Source organism: Theropithecus gelada, chromosome 4 (genome assembly GCF_003255815.1).
Source record: "Theropithecus gelada isolate Dixy chromosome 4, Tgel_1.0, whole genome shotgun sequence".
NCBI lineage: Eukaryota > Metazoa > Chordata > Mammalia > Primates > Cercopithecidae > Theropithecus > Theropithecus gelada.
The window spans coordinates 123383102-123401628 of NC_037671.1; positions in this window are offsets into that span (position 1 = coordinate 123383102).

The window sequence follows — 18527 nt, forward strand, 5'->3', positions numbered from 1 at the left end:
CAACTTTCTGAGGAGCAACCTTTTCAATGTACATAAGCCATTCACCTTTTGTGTCTGTTTTCTGAAGATATTAAATGGAGATGGACATGTATTTAGCTGCCTGTGAACGTGTGGTAGCAGGTGTGTCCATCGAGGTTGAGTCGGGAGATGACACAGACCCAACGACTTAACAAAGAGAATTCGACATGAATAATCACTAGCCGTGTATTCAAGACTGAAAAGAAAACACTGAGGTGCTCACTGGGTGAGCTGCAGGAAGTAGAAGGAGCAGGCTGGTGCTCCCAGGGACTTCCTGGCAGGAAAGACACAGGTGGCCAAGTGCAGGCCCAGACCTACAGAACCAGCACTGTGGGTGATGGGGGCTGAGCAAGGAGTCACCCCATAGGCAGCACAGCAGGGATTGGGGACCTGCATCCAAGCTGCAGATTCATAAACTGTTACATGCACCAACAAAGATTGAACATCCATGTAACCGTGAGCCAGGGCAGGTGACAGAGACAGAGGACAGCACTCATCCAATGCCAAGCAAAGAGCACAGGTTACCCATGTGATGTGGTGTGGCTCTGTGTCCCCACCCAAATCTCAGCTCGAATTGTAATCCCCCCTTGTTGAGGGAGGAAGGTGACTGCGTCATGGGGGCAGTCTCCCCCATGGTGGTCTCTTGATAATGAGTAAGTTCTCACAAGACCTGATGGTTTTATAAGCATCTGGCATTTCCCCTGCTTGTACTTCTCTCTCCTGCTGCCATGTGAAGAAGCTCCTTGCTTCCCCCTCATCTTCCACCATAATTGTAAGTTTCCTGAGGCCTCCCCAGCCATGCGGAACTATGAGTCAATTGAACCTCTCTGCTTCATAAATTACCCAGTCTCCGGTATTTCTTTATAGCAGTGTGAAAACACACCTATAGTAGGTGTGACTGCACTGTGTGCACTATGTAATTTCATTTTTAACATAAAATATAAGGCCCCCAAAAGATAGAAATGCACCCTAAACAGAGTTGTAGAAATGTGACTCTGGAAGGTGAGATTTTGAAAACTGTTTCTTTTTCTTTCGTTTGTTTTTTTCCAATTGTTCTATAATAAGCATGTATTACTTTTGTAATGGCAAGAAAACAGTATGCTTTTTGTTGTAACAGATTAAATGTATGAACAAATAGGCGAGTCTAGTTCACATTTAGGTTTAGGGCTGGGGAATCCTGTCTGTTCACACCACAAAGAAATGACAAACCCGGTTCCCAACACTCGTCCCACTCCAGTTCTGGGGTGACGCTCCCAGAAAATACTTTCCTGTGGAGAGTTTTGCAAATAGAAATCTTTCTAGTGATGGTAAATATTGGTAAACATATGAAAACGCTTCTTCCTCTGGAGGCTGTTTGCTTACTTTCCTGGTCACCGTTAGTTTCTGCCAACCATTCTTTGAAACCTCAATGGATTTTGTTTAAATTTCCCGCTTTCTCTTTGCTTAAGAAAATGTTATTTTTTTTCATTTACTAAGTATTTGTTATTGACCCAGTTATTTATTTATACCCCTCCTCGTTTTATGAGGAACTTAATAAAGTTGGCATTGATGTGTAAGTTTACCAATATACAATTAAATTACATGAAATGGTCAATATTCAACTTTTTTTTTTTTTTTTTTGAGACAGAATCTCACTTCTCACTCTGTTGTCCAGGCTGGAGTGCAATGGCGCAATCTCAGCTCACTGCAACCTCTGCCTCCCTGGCTCAAGCGACTCTCCTGCCTCAGCCCCCTGAGTAGTTGAGATTATAGGCGCCCATCACCGCACCTGGATAATTTTTGTATTTTTAGTAGAGATGGGGGTTCCCCATGTTGGACAGGCTGGTCTTGAACTCCTGACCTCAGGTGATCTGCCTGCCTTGGCCTCCCAAATTGCTGGGATTCAGGTGTAAGCCACCACACCTGGTCTATTCCACCTTGTTAAATTAAAAAAAAAAAAATACAAAAAAAACCCCAGCAACTTCACCTGGTTCAATCCAATGTAAAACACGTGTCTGATACTGAAACACACTCTGTAAAATTAATTTGGATTTTATTTTCCATTCAACTTTTGTTTAATTGTCAGATCATATACAATTGCATATGGCCATGCACAAGGTAGTGTGTGGATACATGTTTACATTGTGGGATAATTAAATCAAGCTAATTAACATATTCACCACCTCACATACTTGCTGTTTTTGTGGTAAGAAGATTTAAAATCTACTCTTTTAGCAATTGTGAAATATATGTTATTCCTAGATGGAATTTTACTACGCATTGGGCAGATTCTGGTTATAACACTGAAATGGATTTAGGTTTTACATGGCTAACTTTTAGATCATGTTTACCTGTAAAACCTATGCCTTTCTTCTAAATTCTTTTCCTTTCCCCTGATCCTCCAAAAAAAAAAAAAGATGACTCTGACAGGCTTTCTTCACATCAGAAAGTATTTTACTCACATCTCTATTTACACTCTACGAGGGTTGTAATTACAAAATCTATTAAAATGTTTTTAAATACTTTAAAATATCATACAAACACAACCATATATGTGTACAATATAATTTAAAAAGGAAAATAATCATATTTCCCCAACAAAACCTAAAATCTGTATTTCCTAAAATATTCTTATATAATTTATATTTTTTAAAATATAATTCACTAAAATAATGTGCTATTATTTTATTGTGTACTGAATTACTACATATTTGGATATCCTCTTTTATCTCATCATTCTAACTAAAACTGGTTAGTAATTGTGAATCTTGTTTTTTCTATTAGCTCCACCTTCCTTCTGGCATATGCTAGAAATTTTCCGTTATCTTCAGCATCTTTGATCTTTGTGGACAGAATGCTGAATGTAGGTGTGAAACTTACACGCAAATGAAACTTAACTGAAATGCTACATGCTTTCCGTTTTCTTCAGTAAGAAGCATGCACATAACTAGCACTAGCTAATGCAATCTGAGTACTTACAAGATATCTCACATTGTTCTAGTTGCTTCATGTCTGAGCTCCTGTATTTCTGCGATTTTTGTTGGCGATAACTGCTGTTAGTACCCTCATTCTGCAAATAATGAAACTGATGCAGACACAGCAAGTAAGTGGCCAGAGGTCACACATAATCTTTGTGTTTAACTGGTAAAGTGGAGAAAAAAAGCAAGATTCACCTCACTCTCATTACTGAGGATGCGGCAGTGTGAGTGTGTGTGGGGTACTGGTGCAGAAAAGGATGGCGGCCACTGGAACTAGATCCCCACTCACATCCCAGGAAAACCAGGTGGCAAAGGAACACAGAGGGCCACAGTTCCTCTGCCTGGACCCTCAGACCAGCAGGCCAGTTCAACCTGAGGCTCAGCTGCACACTCCGGCTCACAAAAAGAATATGCCACTTCATATGCCTTCTAGAATGGCTACAACAAAACAGACGGACAACACCAGGTGCTGGCGCGATGTGGACTGATAGGGGCTCCTGCACACTGCTGGTTGGATATGCAATGCACAGCCACTCTGATAACTGGCAGTTTCTTAAAAGGTTAAGCATCTGTCTACCCTAAGACCCAGCCACTCCACCCCAAGATATCCACCCTCTTCCAAGAGAAATGAAAACACATGTCCACAAAATGTCTCATCCAAGAGGAATCAGGGAAGTTCATCTATAACAGCCACAGACTAGAAATAACCCAAATGCCCATCCACTGGTCAGGAGACAAGAGAGGTTGCAGTATCACCATCGAGTGGAGGGAAGGATGATTCCTGTAAGACAAATGTCAAAGGTTCTGGAACAAGCAGGGCTAACTTAGGGTGCTAGAAATCCCAACAGTGAATGCTTGGACACCAGGCCAAAGAAAATGCATGAGTTATAGAAAGGCTCTTCCCTGATTCGATGTGTGTGTGAGTTACACGGGTGTATACAACAGTCAAAACTCATTAGACTGTATCCTTATGATCTGTCCATTTCACCATGTGCTTAAATAAAGAAACAAACAAATGATAAATATGCATAATCTATGATCCAGCAATTCCACTTCCTTGTATATCCAACCAAAAGAAATGCGGAAGTGTCAGGGCAACAACAGCGGAAAGACGAAACTGGATCCTATGTTAGTAGCAGAGTGGATAACTCTAACTATGTTCATGGGGATATATTATTATTCATTCTGCTACTAAACTGTAACTGTATCCCCAGGGATATAGTTACATCCTGCTACTACATGCAGTGTAAAAATGAAGGAACTGGCTTGGCGCACTGGCCAAGTAATCCCAGTGGCTCACCCCTGTAATCCCAGCACTTTAGGAAGCTGAGGCGGGCGGATCACAAGGTCAGGAGTTCAAGACCAGCCTGGCCAACATAGTGAAATCCCGTTTCTACTAAAAATGCAATAAATTAGCCGGGCATGGTGGCACCCGCCTGTAATCCAGCTACTCAGGAAGCTGAGGCAGGAGAATAACTTGAACCCGGGAGGTGGAGGTTGCTGTGAGCCGAGATCTCACCACTGCACTCCAGCCTGGGCGACAGAGCGAGACTCCGTCACACACACACAAAAAATGAATGAACTGTTGCTATGTGGCATACCATGGGTGTGGTTCAAACATAATATTGAACAAAAGAGGCTAGACACAAAAGACAGCATAGTGCCATTTATAGAAAACTCACCAAGAGACCAAATAACCTAGGACATTGCACGGCAGGACATGTTAGGAGGTGGTGGGGGTGGTGACAGGAAGGAATGCACCAGAAACATGTGGGTGACAGGTCTGTGCCTACTTCCTAGCGGGTGTCTCCACGTGTCAGAATTCTGTCTGCAGCCTGGTAAAAGTAAGTTGTGGAAAGATGCGATACCTGTCCCCTCCCTCTCGTTCTTGGAACTGACGTCTCCTGGACAGAGCCTAGCAAATGGTAATAATCAGATGGGTCGGGTCCGTGTACAACATCAACCTGCTGTTTGTTTGCCTATTTTGTTTATGCTTGTGAGTTCTGTCTAGGCTGTACCTTGGACACTTGGGGATTCACTGCTGGGGGAAATGAAGAGGTGAAACCGCTCTGAGTCCTCCTTTGCTATCAGGTCAAGAACTAAATTACAGAAAGATCCTAAGAAAATCAATGTCATCCAGGCTCATTTGAATAGTTTGCCACAGAGGATAAGTAAAAAACAAACATAAAAAGACCCACAAGTCCTCTTTTGAAGTCTTTCTTTTCATTTTATATTATTTTTTTCCAGGTAATTTGCAGATTGCAATCTCACCTTTTCAAAGCAATGGGACACGCGTCTTCATACCAAATTTCACTCAAGGGAACCCGTGTCCACATCTGCAATGCACTCTGGGCAGGGAACCTGTGTGCACATCTGCACTGCACTCTGGGCAGGGAAGCTGCGTGCACGTCTGCAGTGCCCTCTGGGCAGGGAACCTGTGTGCATGTCTGCAATGCACTCTGGGCAGGGAACCTGTGTGCACATCTGCACTGCACTCTAGGCAGGGAAGCTGCGTGCACGTCTGCAGTGCCCTCTGGGCAGGGAACCTGTGTGCACGTCTGCAATGCACTCTGGGCAGGGAACCTGTGTGCACATCTGCAGTGCACTCTGGACAGGGAACCTGTGTGCATATCTGCAATGCACTCTGGGCAGGGAACCTGTGTGCACGTCTGCAGTGCACTCTGGACAGGGAACCTGTGTGCACGTCTGCAGTGCACTCTGGACAGGGAACCTGTGTGCATGTCTGCAATGCACTCTGGGCAGGGAACCTGTGTGCACGTCTGCAGTGCACTCTGGACAGGGAACCTGTGTGCACGTCTGCAGTGCACTCTGGACAGGGAACCTGTGTGCATGTCTGCAATGCACTCTGGGCAGGGAACCTGTGTGCACGTCTGCAGTGCACTCTGGACAGGGAACCTGTGTGCACGTCTGCAGTGCACTCTGGACAGGGAACCTGTGTGCATGTCTGCAATGCACTCTGGGCAGGGAACCTGTGTGCACGTCTGCAGTGCACTCTGGACAGGGAACCTGTGTGCACGTCTGCAGTGCACTCTGGACAGGGAACCTGTGTGCATGTCTGCAATGCACTCTGGGCAGGGAACCTGTGTGCACGTCTGCAGTGCCCTCTGGGCAGGGAACCTGTGCACTTGTCTGCAATGCACTCTGGGCAGGGAACCTGTGTGCACGTCTGCAATGCACTCTGGGTTTATGTCTAAAGGTACGGTCCTTTGCTTTATTCTTTACCTTTGCCCTAAGAGATAAGCATTGCTTGGAGCCGTTCCATAGCAATTATCATTAATCTTGTTGTGTAATCATAGACAGGTCTCCTAACCTCTAAATCATCTTGTTTCTTCAGTCAATCAGCAGGGTTTATTGCAAGCGGAATGCAGAAGCCATGTAGGGCCACAGAACAGTTACAGACGATGAGGAACAGCAAGCGTCCCCCTCCCACTCAATGGGAGCCACCTGCACCAGCCCACGCCACAGACCACAGCAAGGATGCGCGCCTAAGAACGGTGGCGGTTAGAGCTAAGGTATGGGGACTATACACCATAAATATTCCTGAATTACTTAGTTCAGAGGTAGGGATAACATAACTGCTTCTTTTAATTATATGATCTAAAGCATACATGAGAATAATCGCCAAACTCCCATACTAGGCGATATGGTGTGGGTCTCTGTCCCCGCCCAAATCTCACATTCAAGTGTAACCCCCAGTGTTGGAGGTGGGGCTGGTGGGAGGAGCCGGATCATGGGGGTGGGTCCTCCATGAAGTCCTTAGCACCCTCCCCTCCATGCTGTTCTCTTGAGGGAGTTCTCAGGAGATCCGGCTGTTTAAAGGGTGTGGCACCTCCTGCCTCTCTTCTAGGTCCTGATCCAGCTTTGCCTTCTGCCAAGAGTGAAAGCTCCCTAAAGCCTCCCCAGAAGCAGATGCCACCATGCCTCCTGCTTAGCCTGTGGAGGAAACCTCTTCTTCTCCTTATAGACTAAACCTCTTTTCTTTGTAATTACCCAGCCTCACGTATTTCTTCATAGCAAGGCGAAAATGGACTAATACACCAGGTATATGCCAACAGTTGAATAAATATTCATTTAATTTAATTCAACACAAAATTATTTAACAATTACACTTATACAATTATATATATTTCCCCCAAAAGTTTATTTCTCAAAGATTAAGGTGTATCCTTCCTTTGTAGTCATAACTGAGTGTCTGCTGGTTAATGGTATTGCAGTTTATATAAAATAAAAATGGTGGAAACACCGTGTGCTACTTTCTGGGACTTGCTGCCCCCTGCAGGGTGTGTGTGCATCTGCAAGTGAACCTGTGCACTGCCCTCCCTGGTCTAAGCATCAACACTCGTTTTTATTTCCATGAACTTCAATAAGCTTCTTTCTAAAATACATAATTCACATGTAAAGAAATTATTCCTTCTGTAATTTAATTTCCTCTCAATTACTTAGGGTCCTCACGATGAACAAGATTTTCGTGCTAATTTTTTATTGCTAGTGACCTCACACATTACTGAACTCTATCCCTTGCATTGAGTGACCACAGATTTCTTCTGTTTTGTGTTATTTTTGACATCCTCTCCTGTAACTGTAATACGGAGCTGTTACATACCAATAATAAACATCTCCGGTAAATTTTTGACAAATATTTAAACAGATAATATTTAATATCTCCAGTAAATATTTCATAAATATTTAAACAGATAATACCAGAGAAGGTGTACAAATATATAACATGCGTCAAAAAAATTCAATCTTAATATTAATCCATGAGACTGACCCCTCCTTTCTTGGGGGAAGTTTCTTTGAAGTTCAGTGGAACTTCCTGTGCAAATGTCCCATCTTTTTGCTGCTCTCTAGAGACAGGACAATGGCAAGTTTTACTCCCAAATCTTTAAATCTACAGTTTATGCTGAAAAACCAAACTATGTAAAATTCATCAGTCACCTCATAAACATTAAGATACATTAGGAAGCTCATTCAAAAGTAATGGTTTAAATATGACTTCAGACTTAGTAAACCATCCTTTCAGTTTTGCAAAACAAAGGAAAACATCATTATGTTTAAAATCTCTATTATATCAAATGTGGGGCACAACAGACAACTGAAATGTCACCAGCCACAAGCAGCCCGTGAAGAAGCATGCTTGCTGGGCATCCTGCTGGCAGAGGTGCATGGCGGCTCCTTCTCTGAGTACGTTTCACAGCTTGTACCATTTACATGTCACCGCCTTAAGGCAGAGCTCTCATTCCCCTTCTTAAGAAGGTAGTTGGAATCACATGGAGCTGTGAATTACACAATCCATTAGCAGCTTCTCCTCGCCCTACAGGGAGGCGACTCCCATTGTTCTCAAGGAACAGCTGCATGCAACAGAACTCCATGCCCAGGAACCAAATGAAGATGGAGCCAAATGAAAGTAACTGCCACCACCTGAGCCGCAGTCACCTGAGCCACAGACACGCAGAAGTCCTAAGAAGTCTGGGCGGGGAGGGAAGGGAATTATGAGCTTCTGATAACATTTTATGAGATTCTTTTATAGATAAAGGAAAGTCATCTGCTGACTGATGAACTTGGGCAGCACCTACCAGCATAATCCCAATTTGCCTTTAGCAGTAATGTAATTATGAACTTCATATGGTTGCTTCGTCATGCAGAGAAGTCAGATGTATTTGCTGTAACTTTATTAACAGCCATTCCCTTTAATAAAACTAAATAAGCCGCTATAGCCTTTATCAAGTTTTAGATGAGGAACACCTGTAACTTCTCCCACTTTAAAATTTCTCTTGACTACTCATAGAAGTGAGGCCTGAAGACTAGATGAAGTTGGTAGTTTTATTTTATACTTCAAGGAGAGTCACTAATTTTTAAACTTTTGATTTAATGACACAGGTAATTCTTATAGAAAAATAAAAATACAATAAATAAGAAAGCAGTTTACCTCTAATTCCTTTACCCATATGTAACTAGTATTAACATTGTAAATGTGTAATATTTCACACCTTTCTATGCACAAAACACCCATGTACACCACAAGCACACACACACGCACACAAGCACAATTTTCAATTAAGCCAATGTTTTCTAATCTGGATTTTTGTCCTAAATAATATTATGAACAATTTTTCCATGTCAACAATATCCGTGTACTCTAGTGAATGCCATCCTGAGATGCCAGAGTGAGTGATCAGTGTGAGGAGAGATGAAACAGGTCAGCAGCAGAGGCTGCAGAATCCAAGGACAGTGCCAGGCGTGCAAGCGTCGTCCAATATTGAGAGCAGGTCAAAGCAGCAGGGACAGGGAGTCCATTTAGCCAGTGGCCATGGTGCCAGAATAATCAACCACATGGGAAAGATGCTAGACTCCTACATCACACCACATGCAAAAAGAAATTCTGGGTGAATGAGAGATACACATTGAATATTAGAACGTGTGTAATATCAGAATAAAATGGTTCAAAGTATTGCCTTCATGTTGAAATGGGAGAAAACATTACGATGGGACAGGAGTCATGAAACACATTTAAAAAAGGAAAAGAATTACGTGCTGATACGTCAAAGTTACCACAAAGCTGTGAAAAAAAGAGATTGGGGGAAATATGTGTAGCACACATGGCAGACAACTGGTAGTAACCTGAATATATAACGAGATCACACAAATTAATAAGATTTAAACAATGAAAAAAACAATGTATGTACGTGATCCCCAGTGAAAGACACAGAACTTACTGATGTACACACAGAAAGGTGCTCAAACTCACTGTAAGTCACGGCACTGCATGCTGAATAAATACTGAGATGCCATTTATTTATGACTCAAATGCAGGGGAAAAAAGTTGTAAACTGATGACATTGGTGTCAGCAATATATTGGGTTTGGAGTTAACCCTGTAACACATTGCTTGTTATGGCAACAATGAGAAATAATTGTACAATAATAAAACAAAACTACACATGCCCACTGACATCAAGAATCCCATCTTAGAGAATACAGCCTATGGCAATAAAACCAACGGCAATAAGGTGATACCTATGAGGTTGGTAGTATTGCTATACACAGTGGGAAGAAACCAACAACTGAACGTTCATCAGTAGAAAAATGATTGAAGTATATCCACGTAAGGAAACACTTTTTATTAAATGTTTATGATTTTCTATTAAAATGCTTATTTTTTATTAAAAGATGATGAAACTACAGAGTTATATGTGCAGTATGAGTGTATAGTATGAGTACGGAAGTGAGATGATAGATAGGTAGATTTGTGAAAGACTACACAATAAAATATGTAAGGAAGGCTTGACTCGAGGAGGATGGAGAGAAGATATTAAATTTTCCTTAATATCTATTGCATATTGTACATTATTTTTGTAATAAAAACAATTCATAATATTTAAAAAATTATACAATACAGCAGACTATTTAAAAGACCATGGTGCAGTTTTTAAAATGTTCTTTGAGCTCAATGATGAACCAATTACAATGACTTTACGCAGCAAATATTACTAGACAGCTACCACAGACCAGGTATATTGTTCTAAGTGTCTAAAATACACCAGTAAAAAACCAAAGGTCTCTAATCTCACCACTCTTACAGTCTAGTGGGGAAGGACAAACAAGGAGTAATCATCATTTTAAGAAGGCAAACTATGAAGTATGAGAGGAGATAATGTGCTATGAAAACAACACTGTAGGTGAGGGCTCAGGAGGCTGCAAGGTGGATGGGAGCCCTCCCAGAAGAGGGCACAGCATGGAGGTGAGAGGGCACAGCATGTAGGGAGGGCTCAGGAGGCTGCAGGGTGGATGGGAGCCCTCCCGGAAGAGGGCACAGCATGTGCAAAGGTCTTGGGCATCTGAGAAACAGCAGATGCAGGGAGTGAGATGAGAGAAGGGGAGGGGAAGGGGTCCAAAGGAAGAGGGTCTCAAGGGCCATCATAACCTACAGCTTTCCTCTGTGTGAAGCTGGGGGCCATGCCAGGGTTTTGAGCAGAGCAGTGACAAGGTCTGACACCCACTGTTGTGTTCAAAACAGGCCATGTGGGGGAAAGTGCAGGAGCAGGAGGGCCCATTGGGGATCCCTGCAGTGGAGCAGGCAGAACAAGGGTTCCTGGTGACCGAGGGCTGAGAGGTCATGGGATAATTCCAGTACATAGCACACTGCTTAGTTGGAGCTCGGTATTTTCAAGAAGTTTGCTATTGGTGTTGTATTAGTCTGTTTTTACACTGCTATGAAGATACTACCCAAGACGGTAATCTATAAACAAAAGAGGTGTAATTGACTCACAGTTTCCTATGGCTGGGGAGGCCTCAGGAGGTGTAATTGACTCACAGTTCCGCATGGCTGGGGAAGCCTCAGGAAACTTACCATCATGGTGGAAGGGGAAGCAGTATCTTCTTCACAAGGTGGCAGGGGAGAGAAGAGTGAATGAAGAAGGAGCTTCCAGCCACTTAAAAAACCATCAGCTCTTGTGAGAACCCACTCATTATCACGAGAACAGCATGGGGGAAACTGCCCCCATGATCCAATCACCTCCCACCAATGCCTGGGGATTACAATTCAAGATGAGGTTTGGGTGGGGACACAAAGCCTAAAATGCATCAGGTGTTTAATGGCTAATATTTAAACAAAGGTAATGTTTATTTATTTATTTAATGAGGTTGCATCCTTATAAACAGTGGTTAAAGACCAAATATCACTTTCTGGAGCATCAGTTTTAATAACCTCATTTATTCTCCATATATATCATGATTTATTCAACCAAGTGCTTACATAGATTGCTTCCACAGTGTGCAATTACAAAGAGTGTTGAAATAAGCAGCCTTATTGAGTCATCTTAGAATGTTCTGCTGATCAGTTCTTAAGAATACATTGCTAGAAGTGAATCAAGGAGCATGTTCATTTTAAGACTTTTGACTGTTCTGCCGAATTGCCCTTCAGGAATTTTCTCCTGATTTGCAGGCCCACCAGCAGTCTGTGGCAAGAGGGTGCGTTTCCTCCCCAGCAATGGGTGTCATTATTATGGTTATTCTTTTTGATCTCTGCCAATCTGATTGGGGAAAAGGAAGTTTTCTAATTTAATAAATGGTGTGTGCATTAATGTTGGCTTACTACACAAGTAAATTAATCAATAAGAAAGTAAATTAATCCAATAGAGAAGGCGACCCACAGCCACAGCAAACTTACAACAACATGTTTTTATTATGTTATGTCTCTAAATGGACCCTGCTGACAGGCATGCATGCTTTACATGTTCTTATAGTCATAATGTAGTTACAATTTTACATGCAGTTTTTTCTTCCTGGCACTTGGCATCTTATAAACCTTTTCTTCATTGCTATTTAGTATTCCAAATTATAACTGTAACAGTTATGTGATACATAAAAATTGACTAAATTGTGTACTTTAGGAAAGAAACTCTAATGATCATAAAAGAAAAGGGCGGGGAGAAGGCCTGTCCCTCAGAGCTGGACTTGCTGTCTCCAATGTGGAGTTTAAGGGAGGCATGAGGAGGAGACGCACGCCTGACTATGTGAGCCCCGAAGAGAAAGTCAAAGGTAGAGAAACAGAAAAGCAGACAGCACACAACATGGGTAATTTAGAAAATACAAACGAAAAATTAGTATTCAAGAAGTGAATGCATCCACAAAATAAAAATTATAAAATATGAACATGACCCAGAGGCTAACAAAGACCTATTAGAAATTAAAAGTATGATCAATAAAATAATAGAAGTGCTGGAAGCCAAAACTGAACAAAACATTCAAAAACAAAAAGATAGTAAGATAGGAAATATGACCAAAAAAATAAACTCAGAAAGACTTAATCATGGAAGTCCAAATGAGAATTAAAATATTGCTATAAGGAGACAGAAGAGATAAATAAAAAGGAGAAATTGTCAAAGAGATAGAGAAAAATTTTTCTAGAGTCAAAGAACAAAGCTCCCTTCATGTTGAAGTTTACCAAATGCTGAATGTGATGATTAACTTTATGTGTCAACCTAATGCCTGCTGAGCCACAGGCCTTTGGTCAAATGTTATTCCGGATGTTTCCGTGGGGGTGTTTTCAGATAAGATTAACATTTACATCGGTGGACCCTGAGTAAAGCAAATTGTTCTCCCTGATGTGGGAGGCCCTCGTCCAATCAGCTGAAGTCATGAAGAGAAAAAATCCAACCACCTTTCAGCAAGAGGGATTCTTTATCAATGTAGAGAGAGAAAAATAAAGCAAAGCTCTGATAAAACAGGTAAGGATTCCAAGTTTATGGTAAGTAAATGGTAGGACCAGTGAAACAGGAGGTGGGGTGAAGGAGTCGGAAAGCTGGTAAAATTGTAAAATTGCCAACAATCTGGAAGTGAGGTGGGGCCTTCATACAAATCACTGTGAAGACCCTTGGTCCTCCTTGTGGAGGCCTCAAAAATGTTCCCTGAGCCCAAACTCTTTCTCAGAAGCACCTGTGATAGTGAATGTCATCTTGTGTGTGTGTGTGAGAGAGAGAAAAGGAAAGAGAGAGAGAGTGCAAAAACCCCAGCATATCCTACAATCAACATAAATTTCTATGACAGAAGGGGAGAGTATGATTGAGACAAATAAACCAAGTCTAACTTTTCCAGACCTGGTTTTTTTTTTTTTGTTTTTTTTTTTGCCTGTGACCTTCTGAACAGGGGACAACGGCAGAACAAAGGACTATGTAATCACTGGAATTCCTAACAGAGCTCACATTCTAGGACTCAAACTGAGATTGCATCAGTGCCTTTCCTCTGGAGGCTGTGCTAGAAGACCTGGTTACATCCTTCCCCCCAGACAGCTCTGGATGAGACACAGTTCATGCAGGCAGTGACCCCATGGTTCTCCTCAAAATCAATGCTATGACACAATCCAAGATACAGAGGACCCCATATTTATCCAGTAACAAGCTCCTGACTACCACCAGTGAGGGCTGAGCTATGCCCACACGGGAGAGAGAAGCCAGCAAGCCAAAAACTCATTGTAAGAAATTAGAGGAAATAATCCAGTGAAGCACACCCACAGAAAATAGGCAGAAGGAAGTTGAGAAGGAAAACAACTCGTGTGGATGAGTTAGAAAGCAGACACCAACAGAGAGGACCACCAAAGCCAATAGTTGTTTCTTTGCGAAACTGATAAAACTGTGAAACCATTGCCAAAATGTAGCGAGAACACAAATAACCAATGACAGAAAACATGTGAGGAGGCATCATGGCAGATTACAAGACACCTGAAGATACTAGCTCAGGTCGCGGTGCCAGCACACTTGAAAACGTGGACAAAAGGAACAAAAACCTATGGAATAATACATCTGCAACAAATTGACATGAGAAAAATAGAAAGTCTGAATAATTAAATGACTATTTAAAAGCTTGTATTCAAAATTAAAATTTTTACACACAAAAATCCCAGGTAGAAATGGCTTCATTAACAAATTCTGCAAAATACTTAAGAATAAAATGGCATGGGCCTTACACACATTCTTGCATAGACTATCAACAGAGGGAATGCTTTCACTCCAGAAGGTCAGCATACTATTGATTCTGAAAACTTGAAAAAGAATAGACAAGAAAGGAGAATTATGAGCTAATCTCCTTGGGAATATAGATGCAAAACTTTAAAACCAAATACTATCCAACTAAATCTAGCAATATATAAGTGGGACAATATGTCATAACCAGGTTGATTGATTCCAGAAATGCAGGGTTGGCTTTATATTTGCAAATCAATCAACGTAATTAATGAAATAAATAGGGAAAAAGGAGAAAAATATTTTAATTCCCTCAATATCTTAGAAAATACCTTTGAAAAAATTCAACATTATTCTAGGAACAGATGATTATTTCATTAATCTCATACAGGATATCTTCAAAGCACACACTCCATCATCTTAGTGATGAAATATTGAAAACCTTCCCACTGTCCTTGCAAGTGACACATGGACAAGGAAGCTTGACAGCATCACCATACAACATTCTCCTTGAGGCACTAGCCACTAAAATAAGGCAAGGAAAATGAGTAAAAGATTTAAGGGTCAGAAATAAAGACATAAAACTGCCATTAATCTCAGATGATATGAACGTATATGGAAAAAAATCCCAAAGAATCGCTGGATAAATGATTCAAATGAATAAATGAGTTTAGCAAAGTTGTTAGATTTTTTGTTGGTATTTTTATCTATCATCAACCAAAATAAAATGAATTTTAAAAAGGTAATTGGCAATAGCATTAGGGAAGCAGGAGTCCAGGAGAGCCAGTGTAACTCAATTTTAAAACCAACTCCTGTCCTGCCTCACAGTCCTAAGATGTTTACAGCCAAGGAAACAGCTCGGTCATGCCTGCAAGACAAACTCCTACCACAACAGAAAGTCCAGGTGTCCCAATACCTGTACCAACATATGCCTTCAAGATAATTATAGTAATGCTCCAATGTACTGACACACTGAAATGTCAAGAATAGTTTTCTTTAAATCAACAGAATAATTCTGTCATGCTGTCAGCCCACCCACATATAGTCACGGCTTAATATAGACTTTACATAGCAAGACCCCATATAAAAAAAACTTAAAATGAAGAGGTGCATTCCTCCACTTGCTTTCTGAGGACATCAAACTCAAACTCCGCAATGGAGTAGTATCTAAGAAACTTGCTGCTTTCACTGCACTCTACCAGTCACCTTGAATTCCTTCCTACATGGGATCCAAGAAGTGTCTCTTGGGGTCTGAATCAAGACCGCTTTCTGGTAACAATAGTGTCAGAAAAAAAGAAGAGGAGGAGGGGGAGGAGGAGGAGGAGGAGGAGGAAGGAAAAGAAGAAGAAGGAGGAGGAGGAGAAAGTAGAGACAAATCTAATGAGAGCTCTACAAGACTGCCACATCTTTCTATATAGAAAGTTGTAAAATAATAATTAGAGACATTAAAAGAAATCTCTGTATACATATATACCATGAAACACTACGCAGACATAAAAAAGAACTAGATCATGTCCTTTGCAACAACATGGATAGAGCTGGAGGCCATTATCCTAAGTGAATTAATACAGGAACAGAAAACCAAATACCACATGTTCTCACTTATAAGTGAGAGCTAAACATTGGGTTCACATGTACATAAAGAAGAGAACAGTCCCCAAGGCCTATTTGAGAGTAGAGGGTGGGAGAAGGGGTGAGGAAGGAAAAACTTTATATCCAGTGCTATGCTTATTACCTGGGTGACAAAATAATCTGTATGCCAAATCCCTGTGGCATGCAATGCACCTATACAACAAATCTGCCTATGTACCCCGAACCTAAAAGTATTAAGAGAAAGAAGAAAACTTTTATAAATAAAGGGGTATTCCTTGTCTGTGGATTAGTAATAGAATGTTCAAGATTCTAAAGATGTAATTTCTGCCCGGATAGACTACAGAGGCAATGGAGTCCTATCAAAATATAGTAGACTTCCGGTATTTATTTCCTTGCTGATTCTAAAATTTATGTAATATAGCAAAGTACCAAAGATATTCAAGACACCCTTGAAAAATATGGTGGGAGAACTTGCTCTACAAAATATCAGCACTTCTTTTAAAGACAAAATAATTATGACAAGTGCAAGAATAGACAGATGCACTAGCCATTCAGAGACGAAGACCCAGAACATTCCCGAATATACACAAACATTTTACTCAGGACCAAGGTGGCAGCAACATGCAAGGGTTCAAAAAGGACAAGACTTTTCAATAGACATTGCACTGGAATATGTGTTTAAAAACAAGTAAATTGTGACACTCCCTCCAAATACAGCACATGAAAAGCCATTCTGGGTGGATTCTAGATCTAGATAAGAAAGGCAAAATGATAAGGTTTCTAGAAGATACCATTAAGTAATGTCTTCAGTAACCTGGGTGAGTAAACATTTCTTCAAAAGGGCACAAAAGGATTAATAATAAATAAGACTATGTAAAAATTACAAACATCTGTACCTCCAGTCTCTCTCTCTTTCTCTCGCTATCTTCATCTCTATCTTTAAAAGGCATCTAAGACAAACCCACATCTTACGTATACTTAACAGGAAAGACTGAATGTTTTCTTTTGCCCTTTCTGTTCAACATGGCGTTAGATGTTGTAGCCAGAACAATTAGGTAGGTAAAAGAAGTAAAAGGTACCCATCCTGGAAAGAAAGCAGTAAAACTATCTCTATTTGCAGATGACACGAGCTTCTAGGTAGAAAGTACAAAGAAATTCACACACACACAAAAAAAACCCCAACTATTGGAACTAATAAACAAGTTCAGCAAAGTTACAGGAATCAATATACAAGAATCTTTTCTCTTTTCTTCTTGAGACAGGGTCTCACTCTGTTGTCTGGCTGGAGTTCAGTGGTGCAAACACAGCTCACTATAGCCTTGACCTCCAGGGTTCAATGGATCCTCTGACCTCAGCCTCCCTCCTGAGTAGCTGAAACTATAGGCGCATGCCACCATACCCTTGCTATTTTTTATATTTTTGGTAGAGACAGGGTTTTATCATGGTGCCCAGGCTGCTCTGGAACGCCTGAGCTCAAGTGATACACGTGCCTCAGTCTCCCAAAGTGCTGGGATTACAGGTGTGTGCTACTATGCCTGGCCTTCCAATCAATATTTAATTTTTATACACTAACAATGAATGTTCTGAAAATAAAATTAGAAAACAATTCCATGTACAATTGTGTCAAAAATAATAAAATACTTAGAAAGTACAAGACTTCTATGCGGAAACTACAAAGCACTGTCAAAAGAAATTAATGAAGACCTAAATAAATGGAAAGACATCCTATGTTTATGGTTCAGAAGATTTAACCTTAAAGTAGCAATACCTGCAATAGGTAAACAGATTTAGTTGCAATTCACATCCAAATCCCACATGGCTTCTTTGCTGAAATTGACAATCTGATCCTAAAATTCATATAGAAATCGAAAGACGCTGGCCAGGAATAGAGGCTCACACCTGTAATCCCAGGACTTTGGGAGGCTAGGCAGGCAGATCACCTGAGGTCGGCAGTTAGAGACCAGCCTGGACATCATGGCAAAGCCCTGTCTCTACTAAAAATACAAAAAGTAGCCAGCTGTGGTGGCATGTGCTTGTAATCACAGCTACTCAGGAGGCTGAGGCACGAGAATTGCTTGAACCTGGGAGGTGGAGGATGAGCTGAGACCGTGCCACTGCACTCCAGCCTGGGTAACACAGCAAGGCCCTGTCGAAGAAGAAGAAAGAAGAAGAAGAAGAAGAAGGAGGAGGAGGAGGAGGAGGAGAACGAGGAGGAGAAGGAGGAGGAGAAGGAGGAGGAGAAGGAGGAGGAGAAGGAGGAGGAGAAGGAGGAGGAGAAGGAGAAGGAGAAGGAGAAGGAGAAGGAGAAGGAGAAGGAGAAGAAGAAAAAGAAATCAAAAGATGCAGATCAGCCAAAACAATCTTGGAAAAGAAAAAATTGGAGGACTCACATTTCCTGACCTCAAAACTTATTACAAAGCTACAATGATTGAAACAGTGTAGTACTGGCATAAGAATACACATATATTCCAATGCAATGG